This window comes from Schistocerca piceifrons, chromosome 1 (assembly GCF_021461385.2).
Source record: "Schistocerca piceifrons isolate TAMUIC-IGC-003096 chromosome 1, iqSchPice1.1, whole genome shotgun sequence".
Lineage (NCBI taxonomy): Eukaryota > Metazoa > Arthropoda > Insecta > Orthoptera > Acrididae > Schistocerca > Schistocerca piceifrons.
In genome coordinates, this window is record NC_060138.1 from 938,385,040 (window position 1) to 938,399,341 (window position 14,302).

The 14,302-nt window shown below is 45.0% G+C and overlaps 1 non-coding gene across 1 annotated transcript; it reads right to left on the minus strand.

Annotated features, from left to right (window-relative positions):
- Window positions 1-13,811: 13,811 nt before the first annotated feature.
- On the minus strand, window positions 13,812-13,886 carry Trnat-ugu. Its single transcript has one exon. It is a non-coding gene; the product is annotated as a tRNA-Thr (tRNA).
- Between the last annotated feature and the right edge of the window lie 416 nt (window positions 13,887-14,302).

The following is a 14,302-nucleotide window of genomic DNA, read 5'->3' on the forward strand; positions in this document are numbered from 1 at the left end:
TTCTCTGCCTCGTGATGACTGGGTGTTGTGTGATGTCCTTAGGTTAGTTAGGTTTAAGTAGTTCTAAGTTTTAGGGGACTGATGACCATAGATGTTAAGTCCCATAGTGCTCAGAGCCATTTGAACCATTTTTTTTTTTTTTTTTTGCTATTTTTCCGTTCACCTATAACACAAAAAATTCTCATTAACGTCCGCTTTACCTTGTTTCTTCTTAAAAGCAGCAACTCCGGAATTTCCTTCTGCGTCATTCCGCTTACTAGATGCATAAATTTCTTCTCACCGTGTCATGTTAATAAGGCATCGCTTTGTGATATAAAATTTTCGTATTAGGAATCTTAATAGACTTAGTTTCTTCCTCTTACAAAATAAAACCACACTCCACCTTGTAATAAACACTCTGGTAAATAGTTTTTGATACATTACACTTTTTCCTTCACACAAAGGATTGAGCGTCTCCACAAAACATCCTGCGATGGGGGCATCCGGAACAGGAGAAGTGATTAATAAAAGAAAACTTCTAACAAATGAACATTAAAACAAAATTGAATTTGCTGAGATAACATTAAGTCTATACCACATGCTGTATAATCGTGTTAGATATATCTTCCTAAAGCCGGCCGCTATGAACGAGCGGTTCTAGGCGCTTCAGTCCGGAACCGAGCGCGTGCTACGGTCGCAGGTCAGAATCCTACCTCGGGCATGGATGTCTGTGATGTCATTAGGTTACTTAGGTTTAAGTAGTTCTAAGTCTAGGGGGTTGATGACCTCAGATGTTAAGTCCCTTAGCGCTTAGAGCCATTTTAATTTGACTTTAACTTCCTATAAATCATGAGAAAGAGACAGACAACCAGTTTAAGAAATTACTGTCATTCAGGTATCCCAGTTTAGGTAGATTACAAATTGTGTCACGAACACCCGTAATTCTCATACGTGGGCGATGAAGAACCCACATGACAGTCGGGAAACAAAATTGCAAGTTAGGTTCTCAGTGTACGTTTTGTATGGTATGACTAATAACTTGGAGACAGGGCCTGCGTTCTTCCCAAATCGCATGACAGCCACAAATACATTTCCTGATAGAAGACATACCTGCACTTTTCGAAGACGTGACATTAGAGCAACAACGGCAAACGTACCTGTACCAGACAAATATCCCAGGAACTGAATAACACATTTCTTTAACGATCGATTGGCCATGGCGGACCCATTAATTAACCTGTCAGATCAGGTGATCTAACCCACTAGCCCGCCCGGCCAGCCGCGCGGTCTAACGCGCTGCTTCCCGAGCGGGAAGGCGTACTGCTCCCCGGCACGAATGCCCTCGGCGAATAAGTGTCGAGGTCCGGTGTGCCGGCCAGCCTGTGGATGGTTTTTAAGGCGGTTTTCCATCTACCTCGGCGAATGCGGGCTGGTTTCCCTTATTCCACCTCAGTTACATTGTGTCGGCAATTGCTGCGCTAACACCGTTTCCACGTACACACACACTGCCATTACTCTACCATGCAAACATTTGAGGTTACACTCGTCTGGTATTAGACGTTCCCGGTGGGGGGGTAGGGGGGGGGGGGGGGGAATCCACTGGTGGCAGAACCGCACAATAGCCATGGGATGGGTTCGGTGTGGAGCGGCGGTGGGGTCGGTGGACTGCTGTGGCCTGTTGTGGGGTTGTGTACCACTGAGGCTATGGCGTAATGAATCTTCTCCGTGGTTTTTAGGTCCCCAGTTTAATGCAATACAATATAACCCCACAAGACTTCTGTTTACAGAGCTGAGTAATGGGGTATATGTACACTGCAAACGTAGATACACCTGAACAACTTGTCGCTCTCATCACCGACGCTGTTCCCCGCATTAAAACCCGCCGAAATAATGTTCGATGTGCATCACAAAACACTCTCGAACGAGTTGACAAGTGCACTGAGATGGGCGGGAAACTTTTTGTACACCTCTTGTAGGATGGATCGGTCAGCCGTTCCATCATTATTCAGTCACTACAGCGCCGACGCAGCATTTCGGTAAGTAATATCCACACTTGTTTTCGTAATCGTTCATGGATGTGTGTAGTCTTCAACCAGCTCCAGTTCTGTAATGACTGAACATCAGACACAATTTCATGGGACTTTTTCGGTATATTTAGCATTTAGAATCACCTTACATATTATGTGACGTTGCTCCTGAATGACCCTATATGTTCTACGTGTTGTCGACAATTTCTCTACTTCCTACGCCAAGTCACAAACAGCTCTCATTTCCTAATACATATGTACCTATGAATACTTAATATGTGAGGAGCCAGTAGTGCGGTTTTTTTGCTATTGATATCAATAATGGTGGGCTCTGGTCTGGGCTCTCAAGCGTTTCGCAGAGCCATACGCACTTTGCCACCGGAAATTCCGTTTCCATTGTTTAGAGAGCTTATGGCGTAGACGCGGTAACTCCTACTTGTCCCCCGTTACAAACAAAAGAGTTTAATGGAATTTTGTGTGTCTCTATAGAGTGGTCCCAAAGTATACAGCAACATTCGGCTTAACGATATATCTGCTAGCAACATACGTTGACCAATTCTTTATAAACCGACTTGCCCAGTCTCGAGTGCCAGCCCGATACCGCCACGCAGTACCACAGCTCAGTTCAAATGGTTCAAATGGCTCTGAGCACTATGGGACTTAACATCTGAGGTCATAAGTCCCCTAGAACTTAGAACTACTTAAACCTAACTACCCTAAGGACATCACACACATCCATGCCCAAGGCAGGATTCGAACCTGCGACCGTAGCAGTCGCGCGGTTCCGGACTGAAGCGCCTAGAACCGCTCCACAGCTGAGTCTCTGCAGGAATACTGTTATTCTTCGTGTTTTCTTCTCCCTGTCAATGCACATGGTCATATAGTTCAACCAACTATCGCAGTAGAATTATCTGGAACGATTTTATAATGATCCAATGGACACAAAAAAATGCACTTTAGACAATATTTTGTTCACAATGAGAAACAAATTGGAATACTCTCACTGCACAAAATAAAGTTTCCCCTTTAAAACAACACATTGGTCACTCTGGAGCGCATTCGAAATATAGAACTGGTAACAAGCGGTATGTGACCCTCCAGCGCTGACGTAACTTGTAAAAGTGAAATTGCGTGTATACGCCAAGCGGATGCAATCAGCGCAGTGAGATGGGTCGATGACTAGATGTGACCACTTACTGAGCCAACAGCCTCTGAGCAGGCTTCACAGCGGACGGTCACATGGGCCAGCTAGCTGCCTGTGAAACTCCACAGCCGGACCGGTTGCTGAAGCTTCGTGGTACAAGATCTCAGCAGACTGCCAGAGAAGCGAGTTGAACTACCTCACGCCTTGCCCTAACACTGCACTTTCTCTCTAAGTAACCGGTCATAACAATGCTGGGCAGATCAACCATAAATAGCGGCAGTCCGGATCTTGCTCTATGTTGTCTTTCCCTGCTACCAACCACGAACCATCCACTGGCCTGAAGTGAGTTACCCAGCCTTGTTTATATCACATCACCATCAGCTGGCGTCTGGGCATCTCCAGGGAGTCTCCCCAGTTTGAAGATTGTGCACCAGCATACCTCGCCCCTGTCTCATTACAAAGCCGCCGTGTGTCATGTGTACATGTGCTCTGCTGTCGCAGACATGTAGCTACCTGCTGCTGAAGCTGTAGCCATTGACGGGTTCCCGGGTTCGATACAGCCGTCATTCCACTGTACCTTCACCAACGTCTAGTACATCCAGTCCTCGGCTTCCTGTACAGTGTCAACCCCTAACGCAACGTCACGCGGCCACTGCACTGCTCTGGTCTGCTGAGCGGCACAGATACTGCAGACGTAGCAACAATGCTCCCCGGTGTCGAGGATAGTAGGGTCTGTGCCGGACCACACCGTCGGATTGCCGCCATCAGCTGCTGAATGATAGTCTTGATTAATGAAGATTTTAATTGCTCTGGAAGCATGTCTGTTTTTACGACTGCCAGGGAATTGGTGGTACACATCCTGTATTCTACATGACATGCTGAATCAACCATCCTGACATAATACAGTATCCGCCCCGCGTGACACTACTGCAGAAGTGCCAAAAGTGCTGCCAGCTATTACACTGGTGTCAGAGCCGCGCGGGGTAGCCGCGCGGTCTGGGGTGCCTTACTACGATTTACGCGGCTACCCCCCGGCAGGCTTGGGTGTGTGCGTAAGTTAGTTTAAATTAAATTAAGTAGTGTGTAAGCCTAGGGACCGATGACCTCAGCAGTTTGGACCCATAGGAACTTACCACAAATTTCCAAAACTGCTGTCAGAAGAGCCAATGACATTGAGTAACGTCGAGGGTCAGCGTGCAGTTACATCATCACAGCGTGCTGTTCGGGTGGTAAAAATCTCTGGTCAGTTAGAATGGAGAATTAGGCTCAAAGCACGATTCGTGGCAGTGAATTCACTCTCTGATTTGAAGCTGTTTAGGAGAGAACACAAGAGAACCTTATACAGTATAGGCCCAGTTAAGTGCACATGATGTAATTTTCTGCGGCATAGTGCCCTTGCGCTCAATTCTCGCGCGTGAGCTTTTTCATAATGTATCCCGCAGATCAGACTTTTTTTGCCGTATCGGTCTTCTGATTGGTTTGGTACAGCTCGCCATTAATTCCTCTTCTGTACCAATCTCTTCATCTCAGATTAGCACTTGCAGCACACGTTCTCAGTTATTTGCTGAATATATTCCAGTCTCTATTTTCCTCTATAGTTTTCAAAATTTCATGTTACATCGTCTTACGCTTTCTCTAGATCGATAAATACTACGAGCGTGTGTCGACTTTTCTTCAGATTTGCTTCCGTTACGAAGCGCAACGTGATCGTGCGTGGTGGCGCTGTGGTTAGCATACTGGAGTCACATTCGGGAGGACGACAGTTCAAACCCAAGTCCAGCCATCCAGATTTAAGTTTCCCCTGATGTCCCTAAATCTCTCCAGGAAAGTGCGAGGGTGGTTCCTTCGAAATGACTCATCTGATTTCCTTCCTCATCCTTGACATCATCGGAGCTTGTGCTCTGTCTCCAATGATCTTCATGTCGATGGGACATTAAACCCAATTTTCTTTATTTATTGTTTCAAGCGTAACTCAAGGACTGCCACTCTGGTGCAACTATTTTTCCTAAAGCCAAACTGATCATCTAAAATATCATCAATTTTCCTGTCCATTTTTCTGTGTGTTATTCTTGTCAGCAGCTTTGATGCAAGAGCTGTTAAGCTGATTGTGCGATAGTTCTCGCACTTACCTGCCCTTGATATTTCTGAAATGTGCGAATGATTCTGATGATACGTTTCCAGTCTTATACATTCTGCAAACCAGCTTGAAAAATCGTTGGATTGACACATCCCCAACTATTTTAGAGCTTCCGATTGATTATTATCTATAACTTCTACCTTATTTGATCTGAAATTTTCCAGAGCACTTTTAAATTCTGCTACTAGATCCCATATGTCCCCAATTTTAGATCCTTGAACTTCTGTCCACACCTACACATTTTTCTAATACCGCTGGCAGGTCGAGGGTAACTAGCTATGCCGGAAGTTTTTGGTCGCCACTGATGATGAATTTTATTGGGTGTTAAGCAGTGGCCAGGTTCTAACTCGGTACCCAGGACGCTCTGATTACTTGTCATGAACGCTACCCTTAAACCACGGCTGAAAGCCTCCTCAGTTTAGTAGGAAATAAGAAAACACATGCAAAGTATTATGAGGAGTTAAAAATGCTCAAATGCTTGAAGTGCTGGGGAAAGGTGAAAGTGATAGGGAGGTGTTGTTGAGTGGTAAGGTGCTGAAGCAGAATAAGTTGCTTCAAATTTAAACAAAGAACTTAATATTAAAAAAGGCTTACAACCATAACACCTGCTTCCAGAATTTATAGACTTATTTTGCAAGGGATACAGAAGACATAATGCACAGAAAACTCAATCCAGCAAATTATAAACTGCCATATTAATTAACACTAACAGCCAGCTCTATTTTAATGAAAGAAAAGCAACTGGTGACAGAATTTATAAACAACAAAACATTTAACAATAACTGCTAACAAGATTACGGCTACTGGCGGCAGAATTTAACAAAATTATGTAATGAATCAAGCACCAACTTGCCACCAGATTAACTATTACAATTTATAGCAAACAACAGAGAACAGCTGGTGGTCGAATTTAAAAGAATAGTCAATGCAAAAAGTAAAGGACCAAGTGCCCAAAACATTTAATATTTTATTTAACAGAAAACAACAGGAGGCAGACTTTAAAAAAATAATCGAACGATTTAAAAAAACTGTCAACCAACAATTATTTAAAAAGAAGAAAACTCTGGCAAAAATGTAATTTAGTTTAAAAAAGACAATTAAACTAAGCGATAAATCTTATTGAGAGTGTGCAGTTCCCCGAAATACCGGAAAAAATGTTTACTAATACCGACCCAGTACGGCCTTTTTTACTTAATAAAATGCAAACCGTACAAACTTTCAGTCAGACAATACCAAATTCCGTCTTTAACATTGGCACAGTCAGATGATAACAGAACCAAAACCAGAACACAAGTTTGACTTAGGATCTCTAGATTAATCGTCTAACCAGGCTAACTAGAATCTTAATTTAGCTCCCTTGTGCTGCTTATGGACAACAAAGGTATTAGAGGCAAGTGATCCCACCGTTTCAGTAGAAGCATAGCTAATTGTAAGCTGGCCGCGGTTATGGTGTCAGTGAATACACAAAATGAAGGGACGGAATTACGAGATCTCCTTCCTGTAAAATACGAGACGCTGATCAAAATAAAATTAGTACCAATCTGTGCACAGAATAGATCAGTTTGAGATTAAAAGACCTCTCGCCCACACAAACTACAGCAGTATGTAAGGCCCTAACGATAACATCACAGGCGTGAGTTAAATTATATGCGGTTTAGCCATTTACCCAGTGCCCACACTTAACACAATCCGACTCGGTCTAGTGCCTCCACTGAAGTCCTAAGTTTGATAACAAACAATCGGTATAAAAGCACATGATAGCTGCAGTGACGTAACTAGTTCACTGACTTCAGTGTGGGTCTAACACGTTTACTGGTAACCAAGAAGACGAGTCCAAAGAGGGACAGATCAACAAACGAAGTAACAATCGTAAAGTAAAATGCTCACTTTACTTCCTGCGGATCGTTGTGGGAATCAACAGCAGCCCCATACTGCTAGCAATCCGATACTTTCGCCATCCAGCTGTCGTTTAGGAAGGGTATTCCACGGCAGCCCTTACGACCAACGATCGGAACTAGAGTGACAGGTATGAAACCTAACACCACAGCTGACACAGGGTTCCTCCCGAGATCCAAACTCGAAACACAAGTGACATTTCAACCGCCACGTCAGAACATGTTTTCCATCGGGCAATATTCACTACCCAGACGGCAACAACCAGCACATTAGGGCAGCACGGACTCGCGTTTTGACCCATAACTGCTCTCATAGCTTCGCGCCCGCCGGCTCCGAACACACTGCTCTTCCTGTCCGTAATTTACTGAGAGCACTGAACACCGCGGCTGCCCTTAAATCCCCGTCATAACATTCGACCTTTCCTCTGATGGTAGACCCGCCGGTCGTTCCACTAACGCAACCAGCTTTGCTGTCAACCGAGGCGCTACAGGTGGAGGTGAGGTGGGTGAATAGCCAGACAGTGCTTCGTCATCTTGTTCAAAAAATGTTCTGATGTGTGTGACATTTTATGGGACTTAACTGCTAAGGTCATCAGTCCCTAAGCTTACACACTACTTAACCTAATTATCCTAAGGACAAACACATGCACACCTATGCCCGAGGGAGGACTCGAACCTCCGCCGGGACCAGCCGCACAGTCCATGACTGCTGCGCTTCGTCATCTTGGTTACCCAAGGAAAAATTAAGTTAACTCACGTGGACCCTCATACATATTTTGGAAGATGGATCAGGACGCTGACCAGGGAGATGGCTTTAACCACCCTGTAAGGCCTCACGGATCCAGGAAGAATTTTCGGTGTAACCTTTGGGTCCCTTAATTTTGCGCTCAGAAATTCTTTAAATACGTCATACTGCCTACCCATAGTGGGACAGGACGCCTCCCTTAATTATAGTGAACGGCCTTTCTTCTATACGCCAGCTGAATGCTTTTCTTAGCGGCCACTCAGTTTTTTCATTATCTCAGGATTACTATCATCTGGCAGTAAATCATTCATCACCCATAAGTTGGAGAGGGGCGAATTCACATGAACATCTAGGTAGTGCCTCATGAGCGACGGCGATTAACGCAAAATTCAACCACCCAATCGATTGATACCACTTGTCTGTGCCTGGAAATGGAAGATGGTAAGAGCCAACTTGAAACTGTAGTTCATGCGCTCGGCGAAAGAGAGCTGAGGATGGTAGGGAGTTGTGGTCATGTGGGATATTCCGCTGCTGAAACAGAACCTCTTGAATTCCTTTAAGGCAAACGTCAGGGCGTTACCGCTCACTATTACTCTGGTAGGACCAAACACAGGATATCTGAATTACACTCCTGGAAATTGAAATAAGAACACCGTGAATTCATTGTCCCAGGAAGGGGAAACTTTATTGACACATTCCTGGGGTCAGATACATCACATGATCACACTGACAGAACCACAGGCACATAGACACAGGCAACAGAGCATGCACAATGTCGGCACTAGTACAGTGTATATCCACCTTTCGCAGCAATGCAGGCTGCTATTCTCCCATGGAGACGATCGTAGAGATGCTGGATGTAGTCCTGTGGAACGGCTTGCCATGCCATTTCCACCTGGCGCCTCAGTTGGACCAGCGTTCGTGCTGGACGTGCAGACCGCGTGAGACGACGCTTCATCCAGTCCCAAACATGCTCAATGGGGGACAGATTCGGAGATCTTGCTGGCCAGGGTAGTTGACTTACACCTTCTAGAGCACGTTGGGTGGCACGGGATACAAGCGGACGTGCATTGTCCTGTTGGAACAGCAAGTTCCCTTGCCGGTCTAGGAATGGTAGAACGATGGGTTCGATGACGGTTTGGATGTACCGTGCACTATTCAGTGTCCCCTCGACGATCACCAGTGGTGTACGGCCAGTGTAGGAGATCGCTCCCCACACCATGATGGCGGGTGTTGGCCCTGTGTGCCTCGGTCGTATGCAGTCCTGATTGTGGCGCTCACCTGCACGGCGCCAAACACGCATACGACCATCATTGGCACCAAGGCAGAAGCGACTCTCATCGCTGAAGACGACACGTCTCCATTCGTCCCTCTATTCACGCCTGTCGCGACACCACTGGAGGCGGGCTGCACGATGTTGGGGCGTGAGCGGAAGACGGCCTAACGGTGTGCGGGACCGTAGCTCAGCTTCATGGAGACGGTTGCGAATGGTCCTCGCCGATACCCCAGGAGCAACAGTGTCCCTAATTTGCTGGGAAGTGGCGGTGCGGTCCCCTACGGCACTGCGTAGGATCCTACGGTCTTGGCGTGCATCCGTGCGTCGCTGCGGTCCGGTCCCAGGTCGACGGGCACGTGCACCTTCCGCCGACCACTGGCGACAACATCGATGTACTGTGGAGATCTCACGCCCCACGTGTTGAGCAGTTCGGCGGTACGTCCACCCGGCCTCCCGCATGCCCACTATACTCGCTCAAAGTCCGTCAACTGCACATACGGTTCACGTCCACGCTGTCGCGGCATGCTACCAGTGTTAAAGACTGCGATGGAGCTCCGTATGCCACGGCAAACTGGCTGACACTGACGGCGGCGGTGCACAAATGCTGCGCAGCTAGCGCCATTCGACGGCCAACACCGCGGTTCCTGGTGTGTCCGCTGTGCCGTGCGTGTGATCATTGCTTGTACAGCCCTCTCGCAGTGTCCGGAGCAAGTATGGTGGGTCTGACACACCGGTGTCAATGTGTTCTTTTTTCCATTTCCAGGAGTGTAGATGTTCACCTGTAGTTCCAGTCGCTCCTGACTTACTTCCAATCAGTCACACAAACCTAGAAAAGGAATCGACCGTTACAAATAAATATCGCTGATAATGAATACATGTCAAAGCAATGTGTTAAAATTCGTATCAACTCACATTCTGATAAAGACCAGGGTGACACTGTGATCAGTGCATCTGCCTAGAGAGCACAAGAACTGGGTTCGAAGGCAGGCCTTGGTACAAATTTCAATTCATTGCTTCCGGCTGTATTTATTATTACGGATAAAGCTGAGATTTAATATGGCTCTGAACCATATAATTTCGTATGATTAATACAAGAGGTACACCTGAAATAGAGGCAGGATTATCCCCATTTCGTTCAATGCTAAGGTGCTAGTCCAATGTTGGAGAGCCTTTGCAATGCTGATATGAGTTAAGAAGGGCAACGTCAAGATGGGCTGAGGCACGAATTGGTGTTTGTACTGGGGGGGGGGGGGGGGGGATTACTAGGGCAATCCGTGCAGCTCTCTTACTTGCAGTGCCATGGTGTTGCAGTGATTAGCACATCTACCTAGTGAACGGAAGACTCGGCTTCGAATCCCGGCCTTGATACACATTTTAATTCACTGCTTTGGTCTGTGTTCGTTATCATAGGAAAAGATGAGCCTTAATATGTCTCTGGAACATGTAATTCCATACGACTAATAAATAAATATCTGTTACTTGATTATCGGTACCCTTTATGTGATGCACCTGTAAAAGGAACGCTGAAATCCTTATCGTTCACCTGGCTAAACGTCCGGTCTCACGTGTTCCAGCTAGAACCTATGACAATATTTGAATGTCTATCTCGAGATGAAATAACGTATTTTCAAGGTAGAATTTAAAACGTTCCATCCAGAACAACACTCCAAGTGTCTTTAACTCTTATAATGAATGCTTCTGCTCTGCAGGAGACAAGGATCTAGATGCATAAGCGATGGTTCATCATTCTCCTTCACTTTTCCTCACGAGGACCACAGCAGTTCCTAAGATGGAAGCACCGGCTCCAAGCACGAAATCCGTGCTAAAGTCTGGTACGGATAATTCTGGTGCCCTGGCTAACGCCGCTTTAAGAGCGTCAGAAGAGTCCTGCTGAGATTCGCCCCATTTAAAACCTCTCCCTTTCGCCGCGAATTTTCGAAAAAGAACTGCCATGCTGATAAACCTTACAATTTCTTTCTTATTCTTGGGCACCAGAAACTGACTGATGTCTCTGGTACACTCTTGATCCATCCTTATCCCATTGGCTGAAACAACATGATCTAGGAAGATTTCCTTCTTCGGCAGATTAACTTACGATATATTAATAGTTAATCCTGCCTCTTGTAAGCGACATACTACCTTCTCTACATCGAGCAGGTGGTCTTCAAACGTTTTCCTATAAATAAAGTCCTCTAAATAACTGTATGTCCTCTTGAACTTTAAATCACCCAAAATAGAATCTAAAAGTCGGTTCAAGGCTGCGACCCCCATGGTCAGTCCAATAGGGACAGTTGTACTCAAATAAATTCCAATCCACAAAGGTCAAGGGCTTGGAGTCTTCTGCAAGAGGAACATGATATTACGCTTGGTTTCGATCAAGTACTGAAAGTGCTGAGCAGCTGAGAACCAGGTGAAACAGTCATGAAAATCCTTAAGTGGGACTGATTCTAGATTCAATTTATGATTCATCTGACAGTAGTCAACCACTGGATTATACCCCTGACCACTTGCCTTGAGCACCAAAATATTGGGGATGCACAAAGTAACACGGGTGAATGGATTACGACATCTGCCATTTGCTGATCGATTATTTTTCTAAGTTCTTTCGTTATTGATGGTAGCAATTGACGACCACAACGATATGCTATCTGTCAATGAATATTATAGTCCAGTTTATTGGTAACTCCAAGCCTACCTGTTAAAGCTTCAAGATATTGTTCCGAAATGTGTATTAAGGTCCTAGTCTTTTTCGACTTCAAGTGAGGCAACTGAAAAGAAGGCCCTTTCACCACGACCGAATGTACTCCTTGGTGGTGTTTATGGTGACGCAGAGGCTATTTCTGCCCAGGAAAATATTTAAATAGTGTCTTCCAATCCAGATAATTCGAAAGACACGTGATACTTTTTTAAAAAATCGCACTCTAATAGATCCTCAGTACTCAAACGTTGCATCATAGTGAACTCAATTGGCCATGATCACTGCTGCACAACTTCGCAAAAATAGGAATAAGAGTACCTGTAGACACTCCGACTTCTAATATGAGATTTTTAAAGTACAGGGAAATTATAAATTCGAGCAAATATGTGATACCAGGATACGTCGATCAAGGAGAGGTTGCTTCCCGAAACTAATACTGCACAAATAGGTTCACGATCTATAGTAGCGCAGACAGAGGGCAGATTGGCTTAGGAACATACTCAGACTTTTCTAGTTCTTTTTATCAATCAGCTAAGCCCCCTCCCTCCCCCCAAGCAATCTGCACATCTTTGGAGTCAACTTAGATTACCTTTTTCTTGGGACATCGGACAGTCATACACTCACTTGTTTGGCGTCAGCTTCAATTTCCTTTTTCTTGGGGCATCGGACAATCAAACTCTCTTTGTCCCTCTTTATTACACCAAAAACATGCCTCCCTCTGGCTGGTCAATATCCTGATGGAAGTTTCCTATCTGGAGTTTCCGCGCCCACCACACTACTGTTACCACGCTTCCTAGCATTAAAACCAAACCTCTCGATACCGGCCAATAACTCATCTAAATTAGAAAAGTTCTGTGGTTCATTTGCAAAGATCACTCAGCACCGTTCCTCAGGATGCATCCCTTCTGCAATACTGTTCACAATCTCTACTTTGGACATTTTAAGACATGCAGCAGTAACTTACTCAGTGAATCAATCCAATCTCTCCCCCTGTCCCTAGACACGATAAACGTAATTATTAACAAGTATATTAAGCAATCGACTGTTAACACTGTTAACAAGGTGATTGAACTGTTCCTCAACACAAAATACTTGCGTGCATGTGGAGGTGCTACTCTTTAACAGCTGAAGATGCGCTTGTACATTATCCAGGAGGCTGCTGTAAACAGAGCAAGAGTCACTTACCTCCCGTATCACTCCATTTCTGCGCCAACGCAGCTACACTACCTTCTGTGTTTTCCCCACAGGTAGAATGTTCATGTTTGAGGTGATCCTTGGTCAAATAGGAAACGCCTAAACCGGTGCGCTGATCCATGATACACCTTACATTCCTTAGGAAACTTGTAATACAAGTATCTAACACAGTAAACTCTACAATTTTTTCTGACCCTACAACTACACTGGATCAGAAGCCTGCTACTCGATTACAGCCTTGCTCTGCTGCTATTGACAGTGCTAGTAATGTGGTATTGAGTGCTAAGCTGCTGAATCAGAATAAGTTCATTCAAATGTTAACAAGAAAATCTCACATACATAAGACACGTCTTCAAGATTCTACCAAGGGATACAGAAGGTAAAATTCACAGAAAACTCAACACAGCAATTTAAAAACTTCCATATTAAGTAAAACTGCCAGTACGCTCTATTTTAATTTAAGAAAAGCAACTGCTGACAGAATTTAAATAACAAAACGTTAGAATACCAACTGCTAAGAAGATTGGGGTTATCACTTATTAGAAGCAACTGGCGGCAAAATTTAATAAAATGATCTAATGAATCAAGCACAGACTGACCATCAGATTAACTACTGCAATTTACATAAAACAACTAGTGGCAGAAATGATAATTAAATGGACACCCTAGCTGCAAACAGGCGTTGATGTACTTCATTGGCGACATGTTGAAAATGTGGCCCCGACCGGGACTCGAACCCGGGATCTCCTGCTTACATGGCAGACGCTCTATCCATCTGAGCCACCGCGGGCACAGAGGGTAGCGCGTCTGCAGGGACTTATCCTTTGCACGCTCCCCGTGAGATCCACATTCCCAACATGGCCACACCACTACATTCGTAGTGCGCCTAATAGATGTTTGCCCATCATACTCATTACTCGTGGCAGATTAATCTACCAAGTCCCGTACGAGTTCGGGCATATCGTGTGCGTTCGCAACTAGTGGCAGAATTTAGACGAATATAAGTTAAATAAGTAAAGGGGTACCCGCCCACCAGATGTAGTAGTAGTGCAGAAAACAACTGGCAGTCGAGTTTAAAAGAGTCATCGATGCAGTAAGTAAAGGACCAACAATCCCCCAGATTTAGTATTATCTACAGAAAACAACTGGCAACAGATTTTAAAATAATAATCTCATTAATTAAAAAGTCTTCTAATCAGACAATCAA